Raw genomic sequence first — 24,400 nt, 5'->3', positions numbered from 1 at the left:
GAAAGAATTGAAACAGCTCGTCGTGGCTGGTTCTCAGTGGAGCGGCTAAGGAGAGACCGAACAGCGCCTCTAGGATTCTAGCCACCGGCCAATCCTTGATCAATGGAGTATTCTTTGCCAGGCGGGAACTGCGGCGGCGAGGAGTAGCGTCTGGTTCGAGCTCTTCCCCCTCTTCGATCTGGGTGTCCAGCACGCATTCATCTGACCCGGACCCGGTCTCCTGCCCGGTAGGCGCCATGACCAGCAAGGAGAGGGTGAGTACTACAAATAGCTTGACTAACATACCCTGGGGAGCAAGCGCAGTGGTTGTTGATGTCGAGGCAGCGGCTAGCAAGCGGCAGTGGTGGTTGTTGTCGAGGCAGCGGCTAGCAGCGAATGGTTCTGAGCTTCAGAAGCCAAGCATAGGTAGAGAAAGCGGGCCGTATTTAAAGGGGCCCCCTTTACAGTGTGAGCGCTTTGGTTGGCTATGACTGTGTGACGTAATGACCAGCTGATATGAGAGAGAGAATGAAAACAGAGCTGACTGACAACTGACACTCAGACCGGCGGCGACTTGACTCCCATGCCCTGCATAAACTTACGCTACGCTTTATTTATGCCCTTTCATTGTTTCCCTTTCAGCATATCTTCCCTCGAAGAGCAGTAATTGTGTCAAAAAAAGAGCCTATCCTGTATTGACTTAATTACTTTGGAAGATGTCTGTCACACTACCTGTCACACATGTCCCGAGCACAGAACATCTGTCCCTTGTTTTGAGTGTCAAAGCTCCTTATGCATCATGGTGTGTGTGTGTGTGTGTGTGTGTGTGTGTGTGTGTGTGTGTGTGTGTGTGTGTGTGTGTGTGTGTGTGTGTGTGTGTGTGTGTGTGTGTGTGTGTGTGTGTGTGTGTGTGTGTGTGTGTTTGTTTACAAAAAGCATGATTTTGTCAATCTGACTTGATGAAGGGGAAAGTCTTCTACCCAGCTTGATAGATGGGTACAACTACACCTGGTTTTCTTGTTTCGAGTACCAACACCCTTTTCTGACATTGATTCATGTAATCTGACAATGATTGACAAGAGAGTGAGGAGACAGTGACTTGAGTTGTGTAGTGTGTGAATTATATTCAAGGATCTAATCTGTGCGTGCGTGCGTGCGTGCGTGCGTGCGTGCGTGTGGACACAGCTGTGGATGATAATTGAAATTATTGGCAGTGTCACTTTATGGTTGGGTTATCTTGAGAAAGCTTCTTGCGACTGAAATATCGATCTATTTTAATAAATCATTGCATGAACTCACTTAAAAACATTAGCATTCATGCACAGTTGCATTTGCTACATCAACAGTAGTCAGTCCGGCCTAGCTAATACCAGGGTACTTGGAGGACAATAAATATTGTAGCCTTCAACTGGCCTGATTAAAATGGAAATTCCATTAATTATAAGAATTGAAGAATTGCATTAATCTCATGGCCTCAGACAGTTCAATCAGGATTTGTGAACACAAAAACGTTTCTCTCTGAGCCAGGAAACGGTATTTGAATGTTCTAAAGCTATTTCCTTGGCAATAGATGAGTAACTAATTGTGTGCTCTGAAACAACATTATAGCCAACCGAGTTCTGTTCTGGTGTAAAAAAAACAAATCGATTTATCCCTGGAACAAAACTATTTCATTCTTCAGTGAGCTGTACTTTGGTGCATCCTCAGAGGTCAGGGTTTGAGACAAAATGTAATTTTTTATGTCCAACTTCTCAAATAAGTAATACTGTATAAGTTATACAATTTAAAAATGTTTGAAAACCCACATGGTATTTGCTAGGGTTGCCTTGCTTACCTCACTGTTATGACGGTACATGCCTGATGGACCTGACAGACAAAGCAGATGGCCGACATTACCCTGATTTACACTTCTTGCATGCTGTTGTCGCACCCTGATAATAGCCGGCGCGACGTGTCGTGAGCTTGTAGATCGTCTATTTTTGGCACCCGCCGCCGCCACACAATGGCATATAAATGAAGCATCAGCCTCCCTCTGCATCCAGAGCACAGTGTTGACTCAGACACAGGGGTGTTGCACCAAATTCTGGGCCATGGGTACAGATTCACTGTGGGCCCCCCATGAATGTTCTTCATGGGGAGGGGTTTTAACCCATTTAGACTGGGATTATTACGCATTTTTTTGTGCTTTAACTATTGAAAAATAGCAGATATACAAGCTCTCAGCGCGGCACCGAGTGCCGCACCGTGAGATCTTGTAGATCTGCTTTTTATGAAAAGACTATGTTTCTATGTCAGTGGTGCTCAAACCTTTTCATGTGAAGGACCCTCAAAATGATATGTATTTGGCCATGGAACTCCATCTCAAAATATATAGTTCCAGGGACCCCCCAGAAGCAAAATTTGAGTTACAAATGTTCCATTAAAAATACATATATTCAAAGATGTGCACACATTTTCACGACTTTTCAAAAATTGAAGATCTACAAGCTCGCAGCGTGGCACTCGGTGCCGCGCTGTGAGCTTGTATATCTGCTATTTTTCAATAGCTAAAGTATAAAATAATTAAGGCCCCTCCACCTTGGGCCCTAGTAACTCAGTCCCACTTTCCCCCCCTTGTGACATAGGAGAATAGGCCATTACAACTAGGGAGGGAGAAACAGGACGCCCCTGACACATCGCAGAGCTACAGGTAGACACTGGAGAGAGCTACTGCCCCGCAGTGCACAGGCACACACCACCTCCGCCGCACACGCCCATAAAAACACATGTGCTCTTCTTACACAATAAAAACACATACCAACGCTGCTATGCTGCATGTGCATAGTCAAACACACACATGTCAATATGTACAAATCCTCAGTATAAGACTGCTATTACCATCCTGACTAAAAATCGATGCTGGGGTATACCTGGGGGCCTTTCGCAGCATTAGCAGTGGCGGCTGCTGGTTAGCGACGGTATATCACAGGGGTCTTCAACAGGGGGTCTGGGATCCCTAGGGGGTCCTCAGATTTACTACAGGGGGTCCTCCAAATCTTAGTGTGATAGAAAGTTCTCTCCTTTTTTATATTAACCACTTGACGTCCATATTCTTGTAGATCGGCTATTTTCGACAAAGAGGTTTGGTGTAGAGGGGGAAAAGAGCAGACTAAGTACAGAGTGAAAGGTCAAGTTTATTAAGTATTGACGGCTCAAGTGGTTAAATATATGAAAACACAAATGGACATGAATCCAAAATACACTGATGATTGTGCTGTCAAGCAATGAAACTACATGGAATCTATGAAAAGGCTTCATCTCTCTCTCAACTGCGGGGTCCTTGGCCTGAAAACGTTGAAGACCCCTGGTATATCAGCTCCATCCAGATGGTACTTCCACCACCTTACTATTTGTGCATCAACGTCAGGTCCTGTAGCACATATGATCATAAATATTCATCACATGCCTCCTCTGTAGCCTGCGGATTAATCCCCCCCATCCACCCCACCCACCCGTCCCCCATATCCACTGGGACCAAGCCGCCCTGACACGGACATAATACCATTTACACAAATCCCGCTTGATGTGATGTACATTGCACCGTGTGTGCGCAGTTCTAAGGTGACGGTGTCTAGCTCAAGGGCAGTGTGGCATTGAGGCGACAGGTACTGTGCGGTCCCACCGGGAATCCAGGGGGCCTCTTTTCATCTGCTCAGACCCCCAGCTGGTAAATATACTGTATTATGCTGTCCGCAGGGCCAAATACATGATCACTTAACCCTGATTTCATTTCAAGGCTGCGACTGAGGAACTGCGTGCACTTAATATGGACATGTACATGCAAGTGTCAACACACACGGTGCCAACTGTCACTTCTTTTCAATAAGACGGTAAGAGGGAACTTGAGCTCCACCTTAAAAAAAAGATCATTACATTATTACAGATCAAGAGTATTGCAGTAGTCTGTAATCCTGACAATGTTTAATGGCAGCACAGGGTCTTGGACCATGGCCACGTCACTCCGACTCAGACAACAATTCCGTTACGACAGGCAGGACCACGCCCATGTCACTATGACTCGGACATAACCATAAACAAACCTGATACACCCATATATAGGCATGTAGTTGTCCAGAGCCACGGATCTGACCGCCATGCCCGTATATGGTCATGGGCACATATGGGTTTTGTTGATTGACTTTCACGTTCTGACATCACTGTGATGTCAGGGGAACCAAATCCCTTTTATGCCCATATATGAGATATGGAGATCCCCGTGATGCCAGGGGAACCAAATCCCTTTTATGCTGATATATGGAGATCCCATCAATATTGTCATCAATATTAAGCCCACATTTGTGATGGATCTCCAAATATGGGTACCATGGGTCTCCATATATGGGTAACTTGTCCAATATACATGACTGGCCAGATGGCCAAGACATGGCGCTTTTCGCCCTTAGGCGTTTTACTGGTACAATTACTACAGCTAAGAGTTAGTATACAGCTAGATATCGAGAATGGGATAGAACGTGATAATGAAGTTCTAACACATACACTGTTTGTTGCCTCCCTGCCAAGCAAAACTGCTGAAATCATTTGCAATCAGCCTCAACTGAGACTCAATCAACAGAACACCCACATAACACACATGTGCTCATATCATTCATTAGTGCTCACACATAACGCCATCATGCACACATCAAGTGCACAATCGCACAAAGACACGCACAGATGCACCCAGAAACAAGTAACCATTAGCTTGCTCCTGTGGAACTAATTGTTTGTAGAATTGATTTCTTATTTAATTACAAGACGAGCAAATTAGTTTAAACTTGAAATCCCGGAGCCGCTCAAGGGGAATAAAAGTGTTCTCCAAAAGTTTTCAGCAGAGAGGAAAATGAAATTTGCTATGCATGGCGGTTGGTTTATATGGCTGAGTGGGAGGATTTTATTGTTCCTGTTTCCAAGTTTATCAGTGTGTACACAAGCGCACCCCGGAGAGAGACTCGTGAGAGCTGCTGGATCATTTGTTTAATGCACCTCCCATTTAAATTAGATTGAAAAGTGATATTAGTTTAGTTAGGGTACCGCCACTGTTGCCTGGCGATCTGGGCATCCAGCTCAGCGATGCTGTTGCCATGGCGAGGGAGGATAATGATGCTGTCAATGACAATGGCATCGTAAGGGACAGATGAATGCACCAGCCAAATTAAATGGAAACGGGTCTGAAAACATGAGAGATAATGTCTTGTCGTTGTTGTTGCTTTTGAAGTATGCCAAAAGTAATTCCTCAAATGCAAAGTGCCCGATTCTGCCCCCAAACTGCCACCGTGCGTGTAGTAAACATCTCCGACTGCACTCGTGTGAGTGTGCGCACGTTCCTCAGTACGTCATACAACTTCCCCAGTGTTACTGAAGCGAATGCGTTAGTTCATGCGGGACACGGGAGTCGCCCCGGCCAGCTGTAGTCAGCTGTCAGTCAGCTCTGTTCTCATTCCTCGTTCTCATATCTGCTGGTCATTACGTCACATGACTGTCATACTCCAATCAAAGCTCTCAATCAGTAGGGAAGGCTCCTTTAAATTCAGCTTGCTTTCTCTACCTATGGATGGTTTCCGAAGCTTCGGAACATTCGCTGCTAGCTGCCTCCTCCTCCACCCCAGCCTCCACCTTTGCACGATCAGTCTGGCTAAGATCAAATAGTTGTGATTGTCTGGCTAATTTACAAGTAAATGTATTGTTAAGCTCAAATACTGTGATTTTGACTAACAAAGTTACATGTCAATGTATTGCTGTTGTTCTGCTATTGTATCCCTATGGGGGGTATTGCTTTGCGTTCCCTGGATTTGCTTAGCATGCTCAAAAATCATGCACGAAAATTCAGGGAACATCTCCGAACGCGAAGCCCTTTAACGCCAAGATTAACTGTATTCCATTTATGCAATAAATGGTTAAATCTACTTGACGTGAATGTTCCTGACTAAACTTAGCGTTATCGTTGTGAAGAAGTACCCTCACTTGAACGTGAGACAACGTTGCTAACCACCGTGTCCTATCCAGCATCCACTACAGAAATACAGCACACATCATAATCCTGAGTGTTATTTTGCCCATATGGATAAAAAAATGTCACCCTCTTTAGATAAACACTCAGGATTTAACGGTGTACTCACACTTGGCAGAAGAAGATAGAGAGAGGAATGAGGGATGTCAATGTGAGGTCATCAGTATTCGCCCACCAACATCAAGTTTGCCTTAGTGCAAAAGAGAGAGCGCGCGAGAGAGAGAGAGAGGGAGAGGGAGGTGGAAACTGCTGAGTACAAACACAGTTATTCCTTCCTTGTTGGGAGACCCCCACCCACCCCGCCGGTGCCATCCACATCACTGCCCCAGTTGTCGACTCATCACATTTCTGTGGAAAATGAGATTCGCGCTGTACCACGAAGACTGATGATCTCCCTTTAACCTCAGCTACTGAAGCACTTTTCCTGCTCTAAAATAGCAACGGAGCCTTTTTGTCTTCTCGCCTCGGAAAGCCTCTCGTGATCTCGTCGGAAGAGCCCCGTTGACTTTGAACTACGCCCTCGCGTTCACCGGATGATTTGATGGGGGTCTTGTTTTTGTGAAATGTGGTTTAAAGAGCTCTCAACATGCGTAGCCCAAGGGCAAACGGGAGAGTGTTGTGATGATACAATTTCTCTGCACTTTGATACACGTTCTATTAATTTGAGCTTTAAGAGCACATTGGTGGCGCTAGGAGCTAATTGGCCTGGTGTCAAAGTGCAGTTGAGAGCAGCTAATTAGCGAAGCATGTGGCGCTAGTCATGTAGGACGTCTGAACTCAACACTGTGTTGTTCTGCGGATTATGATTCCTAGGGGGAGAATGAACGGCGGTGTTGAATTTCACTGCGAACAGGAAGTTTAGAGAAAGATGAGACAGCAAGTACCACATTTGAAATACACTGAGTTATAGATGGAGGGAAAGAGAAGAGAGTATATCATACTTAAAGGAGAAAGGGGGAGAGAGAGAGAGACAGAGGAAAAACTATTCTCTGGGAGCACAATGGTGGATGGTGCGCTCCAGCTAAATAAATTATCACGGGGGGGCTATTTTTAAGCTGAAGTGTAAATGCAGTAATCCTCGGAGCAGGAGCTGTGAACAGCGCACAGAGAGAACCCACATGAGGGAATACAGCACTCTCTTTCTCCTCCCCTTCTTTCCCCTACCTCTCTTCTCCACTCTCACACAGACACACACACATGCACCGTCTTTTTTTCCGCGTCTCCACCCTGTATTGGCACCTCCTATCTTTTCTCGCTTTATCCCCTCTGCCATTCCCCTCTTAATTTTTTGCCCATGTCTCTTCCCCTCTCCTTTCTGTACTACGCTGCCTTTCATATGGTAAAGCCCTCCTTTCTGTGTCAGAGTATTTAGCTTATCGCGGAGTCCTCTATGGGGACTCCACAGACTCCCATTGTAGTAAACAATAAGGGGCCTTTTGAACAACACAGGGAGGGGAAACATGCAAGTGGCACGCAAAAAGAGCAGTGGGAAACGGTGGGGAGGGGGTTGGGCCGTGCCAGGCTGTTTCCGGCTCTCAAAAGCAAATTGTTTTCAGCCCTATGTACGATGCATGTATAAGGAAGGCCCTGGTTTTTTTCAGCCGGGTCCCCCCTGGCCTACTATGGGATCAATGCGCTCTGGAAAGTTTGTCTCCAAGACGCTGTAGTTTCTTTTGCAGCGTTGTGCTGTTTTGGTATGGGCGAGGGGACCCTCCTGCGCGGCTGTTTTAATAGCACATAATGGGGTGTCGTTAATCACCAGGCGCGGGCTGAGGTTTTACAAGGTTAATGATGGCGTAGCCCAGCTCTCCACGGCCTCCCATTCCTCAGGTATTTATCAGTGTCAGGATAAACCTGCGAGCTTGGCGTGGTTCACGGCTCTCTCACGCTGTGTCACTTTCTCTCTGGCTCTCTCCCCCTCCCCTTTCTCAGGGGCGTCACAAGGGAGGGGAAACTGGTACTGAGTTACTAGGGCCCAAGGTGGAGGGGGCCTTGAATTATTTGATACTTTAGCTATTGAAAAATAGCAGATATACAAGCTCACAGATCTGCTATTTTTCAATAGTTAAAGCACAAAATAATGCGTAATGATGCGTTCCCAGTCTAAATGGGTTAAACTAGCCTGGAACCAGACCAATCTGCCTGGGCAAAAAAACTTGCCCTTGGCGAATAAGGGTCTGGCCCCGCTCTATTGTGAATCCATTTCCTTTTTCCCCTAAAATTTGGGGGACCAATCATGGCCCACCATTGGTCTGGTCTAACCAATCGTGTCCAGAGCCATTTTTTTTAACCCACCCCTTGGAAATTTAAATTCTGCTCGCGAGTCCAGACTAATATCTGATACGAAGTGAGGAATTAGTATGATCAACGCCAGGCTAGGCTTAAACCCCCTCTCCATGTGGGGCCCACAGTGAATCCTTGTACCCAGGGCCCAGAATTTGGTGCGACACCCCTGACCTTTCTCACTCTCTCTCATTCTCTCTGTGACTCTGCCCCCCACCCCCCTTACCCCAGCCCCTCTTCCAGCCTCCCTAACTAGCATATAAAAGAGCCAGAGAATGAACTGGAGCTTGAACGGATTCCTGATTTAGAGCAGAGGCGATGATGGAGCACTCGGCGACGTCGTGAGCTGCCTGCCGCTCCGCTCTCGCAATCAACAAATTAACATTTTCTAACTTGGAACAACGGGCCTGATGCATATGCATCCATCCGTGGCGCACATACTTCTTTGAGCATTCGGCTGAAACGGTAACACGAGGGCTAAAATGAGCTTTGTAATTCAATATATTATAACAATTAATCCCAGCTTTAGTCATACAACCTCGAGTCATAATACTTGCATATGCGCAAGTATTATGACTTGTACACACACACACACACACACACACACACACACACACACACACACACACACACACTGGTGGCTCCCCTACGGCTGCCATTCTTTTCTTCGTGAGTCACATACAGTAGGATCTGCGCATAACAGCTCTTGGTGATGACAGCACTCAAGTGAATTGCATCAATGTGGTAATCATGGTGAAATCGGTGGATTCTATGCAACACCATCAAACATCTAACGACCAGCGCTGGAGGCACGCACACACACACACACACACACACACACACACACACACACACACACACACACACACACACACACACACACACTAATACGTGCACATACTTGTGCACGCACACACCCAACAAAGATGTGCATTTGTGCTATCTGTGATGAATTTATTTGCATCGTTCCACCGTTGTCTCTTTTCCGTTGCCATGTTCAAGACCTGGAGGCCACAGTGAGGATGATTTCCTCTCACTAAAAAGCAGTAAAATTAAGTAACTGGAGTGAGCAGAGTAAGAGGGAGCCCTGCTGTGTAAGAAAAGGAATCGGCAGCATTGAGCTAGGCTGGCTTTGCCTCTTGTGTTTGTGTGACTGTGCTGCTGAGTTCTACAATAACTTGTGCGTTTCCATTTTCTATCCAGTCTTTTCTCCTTTTTCAACTAACCACCAGTGGCGTCAGTTCAGAAAAAGCTCATGTTGCCATACCTTAGCAACAGGCATGATACATTTATTTTAACGCATCGGACGCCCACGTGGTTAACGTGTCTTAATTTGCTGGTGCCCATGGCAACGCGTCATTTTACCTACCGGCGAGAGTACTGGCGAGAAAAGTAATCCGAGTAAATGTAATCCGAGTATGTCCTGTTTATTTCGCGAAAATCTTTTCTTTCAGTCAGGACCGTTTTTTATCATTTCTAAGCCACAGTGTTTGTGTTACGGCAGGTAGAAGAGGCTGCCGTTTTGAAATGAAAGTGATTTAAAAGCTAGATTAAGAGAAAACAGCATTTAAACAGGAAGTCAACGAGACACACAGCACGTCCGGGTGACGTAATTGCGCGCTGCATGTTGGGAAATGGAGTTTGTTTCATCACCGCGGTAGCCAAGTGCAGTAGCTACAGTACAGTATAGTTTACTGTACAACGCGTCAAACGCGTCGTGGGCCTCCACTTGTAGACACCATGTGGGCATCCGATGTGTTAAATAAGAAGTACATTCAATTTTCCCCTGTTTCTACGGTTTCTTGGGCTGGATATGGCAGCCTGGAACGGTCGTTCAAGTGCAAACTTGGCATGTTAGTAAACGTGCCACAATTGACAATAATGAATTGCACCTGTGCAATTGACCTGTGGAACCTGGAAATAGCTTATACCATGTTGTCAAGATGGGGAGAATACAAGTGTGGAGAATATAGGCTAATTATAATATCTTGTTAAATTTTGCATTTGTAGTAATTTTTATGTAACTTAACAACATAATAACCAGCACAGATAGACAAAGAGACATTCATGGATTTATAGATAAAAGCAACTTTTATTTTCCACCCTGGACCCAGGGTATGGCAGCTGCATACCCCGGCCATACCCAATTGACGCCCCTGCTAACCACCCCGTCTTCTCACGTCCCTCAAACAGCCAGAACACAAGCAGCTGCACATATAGGAGTGGACTGGACTTCATCCTTCATCCACCCTACCCTCATTCACAGCGGTGTAAAGTAACTAAGTACATTCACTTAAGTACAATTTGGAGGAATTTACTTGAGTATGTCCAGTTTCCAAAACTTTTACTTCTAGGCCTACTCCACTACATCTTGGATCCAAATCAGTGTCGCAGTGGTCTTGGGTCGCGCGCCCCCGACGACCCAAACCTTTTCTGAGCTCACACCTCGACAACTGTTTAACAAAGAAACTGGCCTATTTGCATATCAATAGACCTGTATAGTAGGTGTCGAGCGACGTCCGCGACCCCCCAAACATTGAATCACCACTGCACCACTGATCCAAATATTGTACTTTTATTGCACTACATTTATTTGAAAACATTAGTTACGATTACTTTGCAGGTATAAATTATAATATTATAAAAACATACATAAGCCCTATTTTATACCTTGACTATTTGAAAATAGACGATCTACAAGCTCACAACACGTCGGGATGCAACGTGTTGTGAGCTTGTAGATCTGCTATTTTCAAACATTTTGTCCTTTTGCTTTGTACTGAAGCCACACCAAAGTACCTATGAGGGTGGATTCCCCATTCCGCCAATGCTTTTTTTTTTTTTAAGATTAGTTTTTGGGCTTTTATGTGTTTATTCGATAGGACAGTAGACTGACAGGAAATGGGGGGAGAGATGGGTAGTGACATGCGGCCAAGGTCGTCCAGATTGGGAATCGAAATCGCCGACGCCATCAGGCATCAATGCCTATGTGGCAATGCCTATGTCGTATGCGCCTGGACCAGTAGGCCAGCGGGCTCCCCGCCAATGCATTTCAATGAGAATGGGGCGTTCTTTTTTTTTTTTGCAGAAATGCTCTACTGGCATGAAACCGCTCCATTCTCATTGAAATGCATTGGGGGGAATCCACCCTCATAGATACTTTGGTGTGGCTTCAGCCTAACAGAGTATTTCTATATTACAGCATTGATACTTTTACTTAAATAAAATATGTACTTTTTCCACGGCTGCTCATTCAATCCAAAGACTATGCTTGCTTTTTTGTTTTCCCCCTCCTAATAAGCCTGGTTTTAGCAAGGAACAAGGGAACTGGCGTGCTCAGCTCAAAGAGTATGACGGGTGCCGACCTAAAAAGCACAAAAATAGCAAATGAAGTTGTCAGCGCTCGCAAATAAGCATGTAACACTTTTAATAATGCACGGAGGCAGCATGCAGAAGCAAACTGACGTACTGTATCTAAAGCCCTAGGCCTAGACCTTCCTCTGCGTTTCTGAGATATCATTTTTGGGTCTGAAGTTTGGGGGCATGCATGCAAATCAAAATCGTTAAAATGACTAAAACGATAGAAATAAGTAAATTAAAACATTTTAACACATCTTTTCTTCTCTCTAATGACTATCTAAAATATGAACCCTTTTTTTTGTAAAAAAAAAAACGTTGTCCTTTAACTCACCCACCGCTATTTTTAAGACCCTTCTGAGGGTCCACACCGCCAGGATTTTGCCTACCTTTAACGTGGGCGCGCGCGCGAATCCATTGCGCGATGGTTCACCGATTGCATTCACAATACGATCCAGGCAGGGTAAGCAACAAAGCACTACAGCCTTCCATCGCTCAAAGCGAAACCGACGGAGCGCCACGCTGGTGTTGCACAACATTGAACCGGATGACATTTCGGCAGACAGGATACAGGCGTCGTTGTCCCGCCCCCCCATTTCCGTTCTGGAACATCCAGATCTGTTTTTTGTGAATAGGGCGGGTCCACAGAGCGCTATGGACGGCGAATCGGCGATCATACTTTTTTTTTATAGTTATTAAAGCTAATTGATAGCTCGTCATATTCGTCATAAGCAGAGTGGACCCATAACTATAGCTCGTCAAACTCGTCCAATGTAGTGGATGAGTTAAGTGGTTAGAATGTACATCACATTCACCCACTGCAATGGCGGAACACCTGCCCTCCTGAACGTCCCAGCAAGGATGTGTGTGCATGTGTGTGTGCAACGTGCGCGTGTCTTGACTTTGTTGCGAGTGTATGATGATGATATAGAGGTGTGTTGGTGAGAGATGTCAAGAATGATCTCCACGGCTATATGGTGTGACAGAATAGCTTGAATACCAAAAGACCAACAAACAACAAACAACACACACACACGTACAGTACATGCATAAAATAGACTTCTTTCTTAACCTCAATGGGTTATGCTGATGAGAAGTTTTGTTTGAGAGAGGGGGTGGGGGGAGGGGGGCGGGGGGATGGAGGAAAACTTCCCGTCAGTTGTTTATGTTGGTGAAATCAGGGCAAGGAAAAGAAGGAAGCGCGCTAGCGAGCAACCGCAGCGCAGGGTGACCTATTTTGAATACAGTCTGAAAGACAAGGCTCCCTATAAACCCTATCTGAGGGGCACTGAGGCTCAAAACAATATCCCACCTCTTAACTATCAAATGCCGGGAACGCGCCCGAGTCGCGTTAGATTTTAACCACTTAAACCATAATTTTATGCTTTAACTATTGAAAAATAGCAGAACTACAAGCTCACAGCGCGGCACCGAGTGCCGCGCTGCGAGCTTGTAGATCTGCTATTTTTTTTAAATCGTGAAAACTTCTTTGAATATCTTTGACCCGATCTTTGACCCGACTTCTAAATCCTTCTTCCAAATCATGTTGTTCTCAAACGTTTTCATGTCAAGGACCCCCAAAATTACATGTATTTGGCCACGGACCCCCATCTCAAAATATGTTGTTCCAGCGACCACCCAGAAGCAAATATTTGAGTTACAAATGTTCACTTTTAAATAGATATATTCAAGGACTTGCAAAGAAAAATCTGGATTGTTCAAAAATAGCAGATCTACAAGCTCGGTGCCGCGCTGCGAGCTTGTACTATTTTTCAATAGTTAGAGCGGTCAATAATCCTAGGCCTAAATGGGTTAATGCGTCCCTCTCCGTGCATGTGTACTGTCTGTGATGTGATGTGTGTTACATGTGGGCGGGTGTGAACTGTGCAGGCGTTATTTTCTGTGATGTGATATGTGGGTGAGTGTGAAGGCGTTTGTGTATGAGTGCGTGCAACTTCCCTATACATCAACAGCCAAACGTGTTCTCTCCAAGCCTGAGAGCTGCAGTACAGTATAACGTGAAACGTGATGCGAATGAACTGGAACGCACCTTGGTTGCACTTGCAACATCTACTACTGCCGCTCTGAGCCATGTAGTGTAGGTCAGGGGTCTTCAACAGGGGATCCGGGACCCCTATAGGGGGTCCTCAGAGTTACTACTGGGGGGCCGCCAAATCTTTGTTTGATAGGATCATGTTTTTTTACATTAACCGAACCCTAGCATCCCTATTCTGAGTGGAACATTACTAGCCAAATATAGCAGATCTGCTGCGAGGCAGATTGTAGATCGGCTATTTTTGACGGTTCAAGTGGTTAAATGTCTGAAAATACACATTACTCCAACATGCTGTCAAACAAGTCTAAGCTGTCTAAGAAATCTATGAACATTTTTAATCTGCAACACAATTTTATAGAATATGTAGTGGGGGTCCCTGCTTCATCTCTCTCTCAGCTAAGGGGTCCCTTGCCTGAAAACGTTGAAGACCCCTGGTGTAGGTCAACTGTATTGCAGAGGTGCCTTAGCATAATGGTGTATGTATATCTGTTACAGCCATGCCCTCTGAGATCAAACGCTTAATCCATGGCCACACCTGATAAAGCTTTGTTGGGAAGGACTGACGGGCTAGACATACCTACAGGAGCATACATTTACAACTTTGAAGACACTTCTTCTAGATCAATTTATACTTCATCGGTTGTGAGCTTGTAGATCGTCTAATTTCAGAACTTTTTATTATTATTTTTTTTGCCTATGACATGCACAAAATAGGGATTGATTTGATAAAATAATCGATTGTTGATTATTCTTTTTTAAACAATGTAATCGATGATTTTGATTTACTGCTGCACCCGCAACAGGAACTGAACCCTGCGGTGGTGGGCGAGTGTTTTCAGAACTTTTCTCCCTATAGGCCTACGCCTCTGCAAAGTTCATTGTTTGATGTTTGAAATTCTGATCTGTGTGTGTGTGTGTTTCTGTTTTGCTAATGTTTGTACGTGATTTTAAATAGCATTACACGAAGCTGAGCTGAAGAAAGGACACCTGCGACCCGAAAAGATAATGGAAAAATAAGAAACGAATGGCATAAAACCTCCCCACCGACGACCTATCAGCCACTTCAAAGCCACATATTAGCAGCAGTGTAACACCAGGCTCTCAACAACCCACCACCCCACGGCCTCCGTGATGATCTCACCTCACTCTCCATGCCGCGGAGCAGAAAGTAGAGAGACAGCAGCCGCACACACCACATCATGGAGGCGTGCTCTGATTAAACAAGCGAAGGAGGTCCTGATTACGGATGCACAGAGAGAGAGAGGAAGCAAGGAGCAGGGTGAGGAGGAGGAAGATCAGGAGGAGGAGGAGGCTTGTGAGATTAGGGAGGTGGGAAGAGAGAACCAGGGAGACGGAGACAGGCGTAGAGGTGGAGGGCGGTGATGTTGTAGGCTTCCACAAGGTTGCTGCGTTGCTGTCCACCAGCTCTTTAGTACTGTGGTTCTCAACCTTTTCAGACCACGACCCCCAAAATAATCATATTTTAACTGGGGACCCCCCACCCTGACGAGCACTAAGATATGATGCATTACATTTTCGTTAACACAGTTCTATTGTTAAAATAGCAGATCACAATGCCAATGCCTCGCGTTGCGAGGCGTTGTGAGCATGTAGATTTCTGACTCTAATATTTGACAATTTGGCCAACATTTAATTTGTCATTTTAGAAGTATTAAAACGTCCTTAAAAATTCACTTTAGAAATGTGCAGATACCCTCCTTACACTTAAACTTCATGGTGGTTTGTTTACTCTTGAGTGAGATGTTGCACATTAAGTTAATCATCTGGGGACCCCTCAAAATCACCGACCCACAGGTTAGTAGACTGGTAACATAAGCGCCTTGTTAATATGTGGCCCAGGTTCACCTCCCGGGCCGGATCGTACGGATCGGTGGCAGCGGTGTTACGGCATTCAGGGCAGTCACGTGCAGGAGTCGCCCACCGGAGTCGATAGCTCCGTTACCTGCCTACCCTGGCCGCGGTGATCCCTCCTGTCAGTCGAGCCTAGCTCCTGCCTAGCGCACGTGGACACGCTTCCAGGTGGGGCGGACGACTGTAGTCTTCCACAAGGTTGTTGCGTTGCCGTCTGCCATAGAGCCTGGCTCTTTAGTAGACTGGTAACATACGTACCTTGTTAATATGCGGCCCAGGTTCGCCTCCTGGCCGGATCATATGTTACAATGTGAGGAAGAGATGTGAAATGGGGGAGAGGTTGACTGGTTCTCAACATGGCGGTCCATTTGGTTCCACTTGTAACTGTCAGAGATGCATTTACACTCGCGTCCCAGAGATGAAAATCGTATACCTAAAGCATATCGAACTGGGGGTCCTTTAAAATGCAAGGGTGGAGAATCAGTGTCTTAATGCTATCATATTACATTCTACTGGTGTGTGTGTGTGCGGGAGTGAGAGGGCATGTGAATTATAAGATGGAATAAATATCAAGCGGGCCTTATGTGTCACTCACTCATACTGTACAAGCAGTTAGATATAATTATAATTAGCATCTAGTTCATGAGAGATGTAAATATACCAGTATATATTAGTGCTTTTAATGCTGCTGCTCATATGTAATGGAGCACAAACGAGACCACCCTTAGCATAATTTCTTTTTTTAAAGGCTGGGTAAGTGATTTAATTTAAATAATAACAATATTCTGATAGTACTAGTTCCTAGCTGTTTCAGTTTTGGTGGAGCTCCTCCACCAAAACTGTTGGGTGACAGATTTTCCTCCTATCAGGATAGAGTGGGGTTCTTGCTCCAATCATGGTCCTGTGGGGGCGGGCCTTACACACACCTTGGCTGCCCTCACTTGATCATGATTGGAGGAAGGCCCCTGCCTGTCACCTACGTGAAAACTGAAACTGTGAAAGTGAAATCACTTACCCTACCTTTAACACTGTACTGTCATATAGTTGTCATATAGTTTTCAAACGTGTTAATAATTACTGCAGCTAACACTGTGAGCAAAAACTACAATGGATTATGTACAGGAATGCAGTTTTGTATTATTTTCTTATTTTTTCTTCCTTGAGTTTGCCAATGTGCATCGTTACAAACAGTCCACTACTGGGGTGGTATTGGTCCTTCCTAATCCTTGTGGCCCTACTCAAACACCTGCTGTCACATGCGGTGGTGGTGCATACGGTATAGCCAACTGCACAACCTTATGCAGGGCTCACAGATGCTGGGAAGAAAAGACCTTGAACTTCCTCAACTGCCATGTGATGCAGGCGTTGTCTGGCCTTCTTTGCCACAACCAAGAGGGGCATGTAAGATGGGGAGAGTGTTTTTTGCAGGTCTTTAAGTCCGAGTGTATCAGAAAAGCAACTGGGTTAAGCACCGTTGGTCCGACCATGCAGTTTAACATTCACCAGTTAGAATTCACCAGCGCCGGCAGGTTAGCATTTCACCAGTTAGCATACACCAGCGCCGGCAGGTTAGCATTTAACTAGGTTAGCATTCATCAGCGTCGGCAGGTTAGCATTCACCAGGTTTAGGTGTATCTCCGTCCCCCCGACTTTTGTCAACTCCGCGCAGCCAATCACAAGCTTCCGCTGCCTTAAACCAGTTGCTTTTTTGATTTTCTGACTGAACGACCTGCAAAAAACACTCTCCCCATGCAAGACAGTAGTATAGGTAGCTCAAGACCGAAAAGAGAAATGGGTGTTGTTGAAGCTGTTTGTAGCCACACAGTTGTGGGTATATAGGGAGTACAGCAGCAGAGGGCTCAGTACGCAACCCTGGGGTGGTTAACCATATTAAGGGTGAAGGTGGCAGAGGTGTGACCCCAGGTGTGATCCTGAGGGGTTCAAGGTGCACTCTATGCACCTGAGGTCTGGCAGACAAGAAGTCCAGGACCCAGACACACCGACACTGCAGGGTTCAATCCTTGGCTAGTTAAGTTTAGGCTAGTTTGCTAGCCAGCTGTTTGAGAGATGAATGTGATGAGTGAGCTCTGTAATTCTTTGCTCTCTTTTCCACAATCACATGCATGTGCGCGCGCGCACACACACACACACACAATTGTATGTAAATTCACCAGCCACACAGATATGGGCCATGTCTTGGCCATCTGGCCAGTAATGTATATCGATGACATCAGGGATCTTCATATATGGGCATAAAAGGGATTCTGGGGAATACCCATATATGGACTTTTACATAGGTGAGGTCACCTGTGATATCACCTGTGATGTCACAGTGATGTGTCAGGGGAACCACAGTGTCAGGCGTTATAGACAGACAGACAGAGATACGGAAAGATGTACCGGTTTTCATAGTTAACTGCGACCTACGGTCCCAATTATACATTTGAGTGGGCACATATATGCACACACTTAAACGCATGCTCACACATTGTCACACGTTCATAGCTTCAGTCACACACTGACCTTTTTCATTTGGGCTTTGCAGATTATACTAATTATCGTAAAGAATGGTGTTGAAATTCATTTCCAGACTAATTTCCTCTGTTCTGTCCTTGAACAGTGCGACAGCGCACATTAAAATCCTCTGTGTTAATTTAACTCCTGAGAGTGTAGAAATGGACCGTGAAGGTCCATTTGACTGCAGGCTTTAAATGAACAATTTGTTTTACTGTGCGCTGGAGAATAATCACTACCTTTTTTTGGTAGGCTTTTCCCAGCTTCTTTTATAATTAAAATCTAGTTCATGAGAGATAGTTTATAAGATTAGTCTTGAATAAATGAATTGGCCTGATACCATAGTATCACAACAACAGCAGCTGCTGTTAGTCAAAAAAATGTTTTTCATGAATTATAATGACAAAGTATCCTTGAAATTAAAATGCGGAACAAGTATTTGTTGGTGGTTGTGTGTGTGCGCGCACATGTGTGCAGGCATGCAAGTGTTCCTGCACGCTTATGAGTAATTTCTATGCATGAAAGACAGTGAGAGAGAGAAAGAAAGAGGGAGTGTTTACCTGAAGATAGAGAGAAGAACAGTACTTGACATTGACTTAAATTGGAAATACAGTGTGTGTCATACTCATTGAATGTTGTCTGCCCTCCATTCACCACTGGCTCTGGATCATTTGTGTACATGTGTAGCCAGAGAGAAAACACATGGTGTGTTGTGTGGGGGCGTGTGTTTCAAGTATAATATACAGATATATCAAACATATAATTTTCCGAATGTCTGTCTGAGTGAGTGTCTGTCTGTCTGTCTGTCTGTCTGTCTGTCTGTCTGTCTGTCTGTCTGTCTGTCTGTCTGTCTGTCTGTCTGTCTGTCTGTCTGAGTGTCTGTCACAGCGTTTCTCCTCAGTGGCTGGAGCAATTGATCTGAAATCGCATCACCATTAGCATATGAACACACCTGACATAACTGTGAAGCCCGTTTGTCACTTCCACAAATCATATGCTGTATATTAGCCTTTTTATGGTGTATCTATATCTATTCTGCATCTAGCTTGAGGCATGTCTATTCTGCATCTAGCATGAGGCAACATGTTTAACCAGCTCTGTGTGTGTGTGTGTGTGTGTGTGTGTGTGTGTGTGTGTGTGTGTGTGTGTGTGTGTGTGTGCGTGTGTGTGTGCGTGTGTGCGTGTGTGTGCGTGCGTGCGTGCGTGCGTGCGTGCATGCGGGTGGCAGGCTGGGGGTCGGTTGTCTGGCCCTGTTACAGATTTTGTCCAAAAATCATGCAGATCGGTACACATGCAGTATCTCTGTAGCCATTAAACGAAACGGGTATTTCTTACATTGATGCTCCTACATATTATCATGCAAGCACCAGTTAAAGTTACTTTCCATCCCTCATATACTGTGTGCACAGTGCACAGTGCACATCCCATAACCCACACACTGCACATCATTTCGGAGCTCATATCTTTGAACGGGCAAGGGCTAGTATTATATATCTGTATATCTATACTGTATATCCGTGAGCAGTCATTGCACAGCATTAGTGAACATTAGGAACAAAACAAAATGAGGTCAAATGTGAAATAGTAAATTATTGTATAATGGTAACGAAACATAGAGATTCTATTGGCAAGGCAATCCTGTCAGATCGTTATTGATAGTAAGTTACTAATAATGTGTGGAGATTTGTGAACCAAGCAGTTCAAATCACAGTGGTGATAAGCAGGGTGGCGGAAATCGCTAAGTACCTGACGTTTCGTTTCAATTCTGATTCAGAGGGCTACGATTCGATTATGAATCGATTACCGATGCATCACGATGCATCTTGATTCAATACATGAGTTATTTAGGGGGCACGGTGGTGCAGTAGTTAGCACTTCGCCTCACAGCTCGAAGGTCCTGGGTTCGATTCCCGCCGGGGGAAGCTGTGGGTGCTGGGGGCGTGTTCCTCCACCCGCGTCATCAGCACCCACACCCTAGGTGGGGTTGGCGATAGGGCCTTTCTGTGGTGAGTTTGCATGTTCTCCCTGTGTCTCCTTGGGCATAGGCCCACACACAAAAACATGCAGTAGTCCTGGTTTCTATACTACCTCCCCCTAGCCAGTTGGGTGCTCCCCAATGTCCCCTGGTGCGGCAGGGGGAGAGCGGAAACCAGGACTACAGGTTAGGTAGTCACCGGGTGAGAAAAATGGGTTGCAAAACCGTGGGATAAAAAACATTACAAAAAAGAAATACATGAGTTATTCCCCCCTCACTGTGCCATAATGAAAACAGATTAATTTACTTCCATTATATTTTATTTGTTAATATAAACAAATGGAAGAGAGTCCTTTTGGTAAAGAACTTATAACATAAGTCATAAAGGCTTCTCAATACTTCTACTAACCAACCAAAATCTGGCTGCTGCTTTGTGCAATTAGCAATATGATAAAAAAAAAAAACTACCATTATTTTGACATTTGCGAATTGACATTTGACATTTTTGACCTTTGTGAATCGATTCATAATCGTCCATGACTGCATCACGATTACTCTATGAATGGGTTTTAGTTCCCACCCCTAGTGTTCAGTGGTGGAACTGCACCATACAGACTGGCTGCCTGTGTGCATACACAACTCAGGATTGAACTGGTCCGATCATATTCAAGATTTTAATTCGAATACTTGATTATTTGTTTATATAAACTGTAGGTCTTTGCGACAAGATAGTAGGCTACAATTGTGTTACAGTGCTGATTTAGATCACGTTACATATACAACATATAGTGCCGTATGACAATTCTTTTGAACATTTAAAAGCAATAACTACTATATGACACAGAGAGGGCTTATTTTATTTTTTGACGTCAGTCCACCAGATTGTAGACTTTGTACTGTACTGTAGTAATGTTCTGAGTGCAACACTGCTATAGCCAGCATGAGATAATTAACAACTCACCAACTGCTGCAGAGGTTCAAAGACAAGACACTCCCAAAGTGGTTACATTGTTTAGCTCGTTAATTTTTATTGATAATTGAGCACCTTTTCGATCCTGCTTATTGAGCCGGTCTTTTATCGAGCCCACTATTGAGCGTTTTCTAATATTTTGTGGAAAGATCTGAGACGACAAATTCTGAACAGAACTGGTATCTTTTTTTATTGGCCAGTTGTTTGTGACTGTGAGCTTGTGGCTGACCACCATCTATGAAGATGACAATTGACAAACGTAACAAATATTATCATTAAAGGAGCTATAGTCAACTTTTTCATTGTAGGGCCGACTATGCTCGATAACAAGCTTGATAAGCCCAAAGCTTATTGATACCGGGTACTCAATAAATGTGTTATCGAGTTTGTAGCGGGCCCTTGTTTCGAGCTACATCCATAGTACATACATAGTCACAATGTTTTATTGGAAACTTGTAACGATTAGTCAACACAGGCTAGGTTTTATTATAAAGTCTACTTACGGAAAGTAGATAGACTCCCTTCAACTCAAGTAGTTGAAATACTATTGGGAAATAAATCAACGGGGGGAGAGAGGGAAACCCACTGCTCGAATCAAATAATTTCCGCCGACCGAGGGTCTTCGACTGACTATTCGAAACTTCGACTTTCAGGGTGTAGGTCTAATGTAGACTAGTGTGATGTAGGGGTGTCTTCAAAAATTCGACGAATCGACGCGTCGTTTTAAGCCCCCGGAATCGACGCCAATTGTTTGAGTCGAGCCGTCAAAAATATATTATTTTTTATCACACCGGTGCGGTATGAGAGCGCTGGACTGTCATGTTCTTCCTATTTAGTCCATACTTCCTACTGCTTGCAACTAGACTTAAAAATAAAACCAGTTCACGTGACTTGAAAGTTGCCTTGATCATATAACAAGGTGCTCTTATTTTGAAGTTAACCGCTTTGAGAGGAAATGCGTCGACTTGTTGTTATTCTACTTGTTAAAGCTGACCAAGAAGCAGCAGCGCGATGCGCTTTCACTTTCACTCACTGCCGCTGACTCGCTGAGTGTGGCTCTGTGGTGGTGGTCTAAGGCAGAGGACTGCGGTGGAGTAGAGGACTTCTTAAAAAGTTTTAGATTATGACAATTTGCTTGCATTGTGATGCAGCCGTGTGCCGTTCTAGTAGTTCTAGTAAAATCGTTAGCATGCTAGCGCTCCTTGGAGAGGAATAAAATCATTACAACCAGGCAGTTTTCAAAGCAGAGAATCCACCAATCATAGTGGTTTACAACAGCTGTTGTACCGGTACTCTATCAATGCGTCGCGGTCGCGCCTCCTCTCCAGTCATTAAAGCACAACTTTTTTTTTTTTTTTTACACATAAACGATTCGTCGACGCGTCGGATTAACCCCCGCGACTCGAGTCGACTTGATAAATCCTGAGTCGAAGACAGCCCTAGTGTGATGATGTGATCATCCTTAAAAAGTTGATTCTGAGTGACTACAGTACAGTATGCGTTCCCTATGTGCCTGTATTGTTTCGGTGTCTTTCTGTGCCTTATAGTTCGCATGTGGTAGTGGAAGCCAGATAGCCAGGCCTTGACTATCCTCTGGGTCCTTCAGGGTGGGAGGGTGGATTTGAAGGATCCCACCAACTTGCTGACAGCTTGTCAAGGCCCTCCTACGGACTGTAATGAATTTCAGCCTATTGTGTGTGTGGTCCAGACACTCACTCAGATAATCCCTGGCACAAATGCAGTTAACAGGGAGTGGGGACGTGTGTGTGTGTGTGTGTGTGTGTGTGTGTGTGTGTGTGTGTGTGTGTGTGTGTGTGTGTGTGTGTGTGTGTGTGTGTGTGTGTGTGTGTGTGTGTGTGTGTGTGTGTGTGTGTGTGTGTGCGCGCGTCTGTGTGCGTGTGTGTGGGGGCAGATTCTGTGTTTACATGCTTCACAAGCAGAAACGCTAGCTTTATGCGGTGCACTGTGGTTTGTCGATAATGATGATGAATTTTATGTGGAGCAATCACGATGCTTGTGTGTGTGTGTGTGTGTGTGTGTGTGTATGTGTGTGTGTGTGTGTGTGTGTGTGTGTGTGTGTGTGTGTGTGACTAATCCCACACAGCAAGATTCTGAGTGTTAATTTAACCCTTACAGGTTACATTCTCTCAGAGTTGAATGAACTCTGTAGTCTACACACTCTTCTACGTGTATAGAAGACTGCTACGTACTCTTCTAGACTGCAACCATCAGTAACACCATTTCTGTGGGCATGATTCTGCAGCGTTCTGTGATTCAGTTTTTGCCTCGCTTGAATTCAATTACACATGGAATGTCAAATCTGCTTCTTCCTACAGAGTATTGTGTTCTCGTTGTGATGACATCTTGCTCTCTGTCTGTCTGTCTTTGTCTGTCTGTCTCTCAGTGGTAGGCCTGGTGTGCAGGGGCGTCACACCAAATTCTGGGCCCTGGGTACAAGGATTCACTGCGGGCCCCCCATGAATGTTAACTATTGAAAAATAGCAGATATACAAGCTCACAGCGCGGCACCGAGTGCCGCGCTGCGAGCTTGTAGATCTGCTATTTTTGAAAAATCGTGAAAATGTGTGCCAAGTTTGAGCATCATGTCAGTGATGCTCAAACTTTTTCATGTGAAGGACCCCCCCATCTCAAAATATTTAGTTCCAGGGACCCCCCAGAAGCAAAATTTGAGTTACAAATGTTCACTTAAAAAATACATATATTCAAAGATTTGCGCACATTTTCACGACTTTTCAAAAATAGCAGATCTACAAGCTCGCAGTGCGGCACTCGGTGCCGCGCTGTGAGCTTGTATATTTGCTATTTTTCAATAGCTAAAGTTACTAGGGCCCCTCCACCTTGGGCCCTGGTAACTCAGTCCCACTTTCCTACCCCTTGTGACGCCCCTGCTGGTGTGTCATGAGAGACACCACGTGCTCCGACATGCCTCTAAAATGTCCCTGCGTCTGTCTGACTCATTCTAAAATTGAAATGCTCATTGTGTGTACGTGAGTGAGGCTATGATTCAGTGTAGATTCACTTGATAGACAGGCTATTGCTCTCCACCCCCTCTGTTTGCGCTGCCCGCCAGCACAATGATGCCCGCCGTTATCGATTTCACTCCTGCCATTTTATAATTATGTCTCCTCCTCTTTTTATTCCGTCCCCGTCTGTCTTTTATCCTCTTTGTCTCTTATCTCTCCCTCTCCTCCTTATTCTTTTTTTCCACCCTTAATTGCCCCCCTCCAAAACCCCGGATCCATTTTTTTTCGGCCTCACTGTGACCATGGCTTGTTATCTCGGCCCCCTTTCGTTTGATCTCCGCTCCTTAATTTCCTCCCTCATCTA

General features: G+C 44.9%; 1 protein-coding gene across 1 annotated transcript in view; it reads left to right on the top strand.

The window, feature by feature from the left end:
- Positions 1-24,400, top strand: part of samd12 (sterile alpha motif domain containing 12) — a gene marked incomplete at both ends in the record, with an annotated part of 176,203 nt that overhangs the window by 151,493 nt on the left and 310 nt on the right. The window lies entirely within an intron of this gene.

This window comes from Nannobrachium achirus (assembly GCF_963921795.1).
Source record: "Nannobrachium achirus genome assembly, chromosome: 10".
In the NCBI taxonomy this organism is placed as follows: domain Eukaryota; kingdom Metazoa; phylum Chordata; class Actinopteri; order Myctophiformes; family Myctophidae; genus Nannobrachium; species Nannobrachium achirus.
Note: the sequence above shows the minus strand (reverse complement) of the source record. Positions and strands in the feature narration are given on the sequence as shown.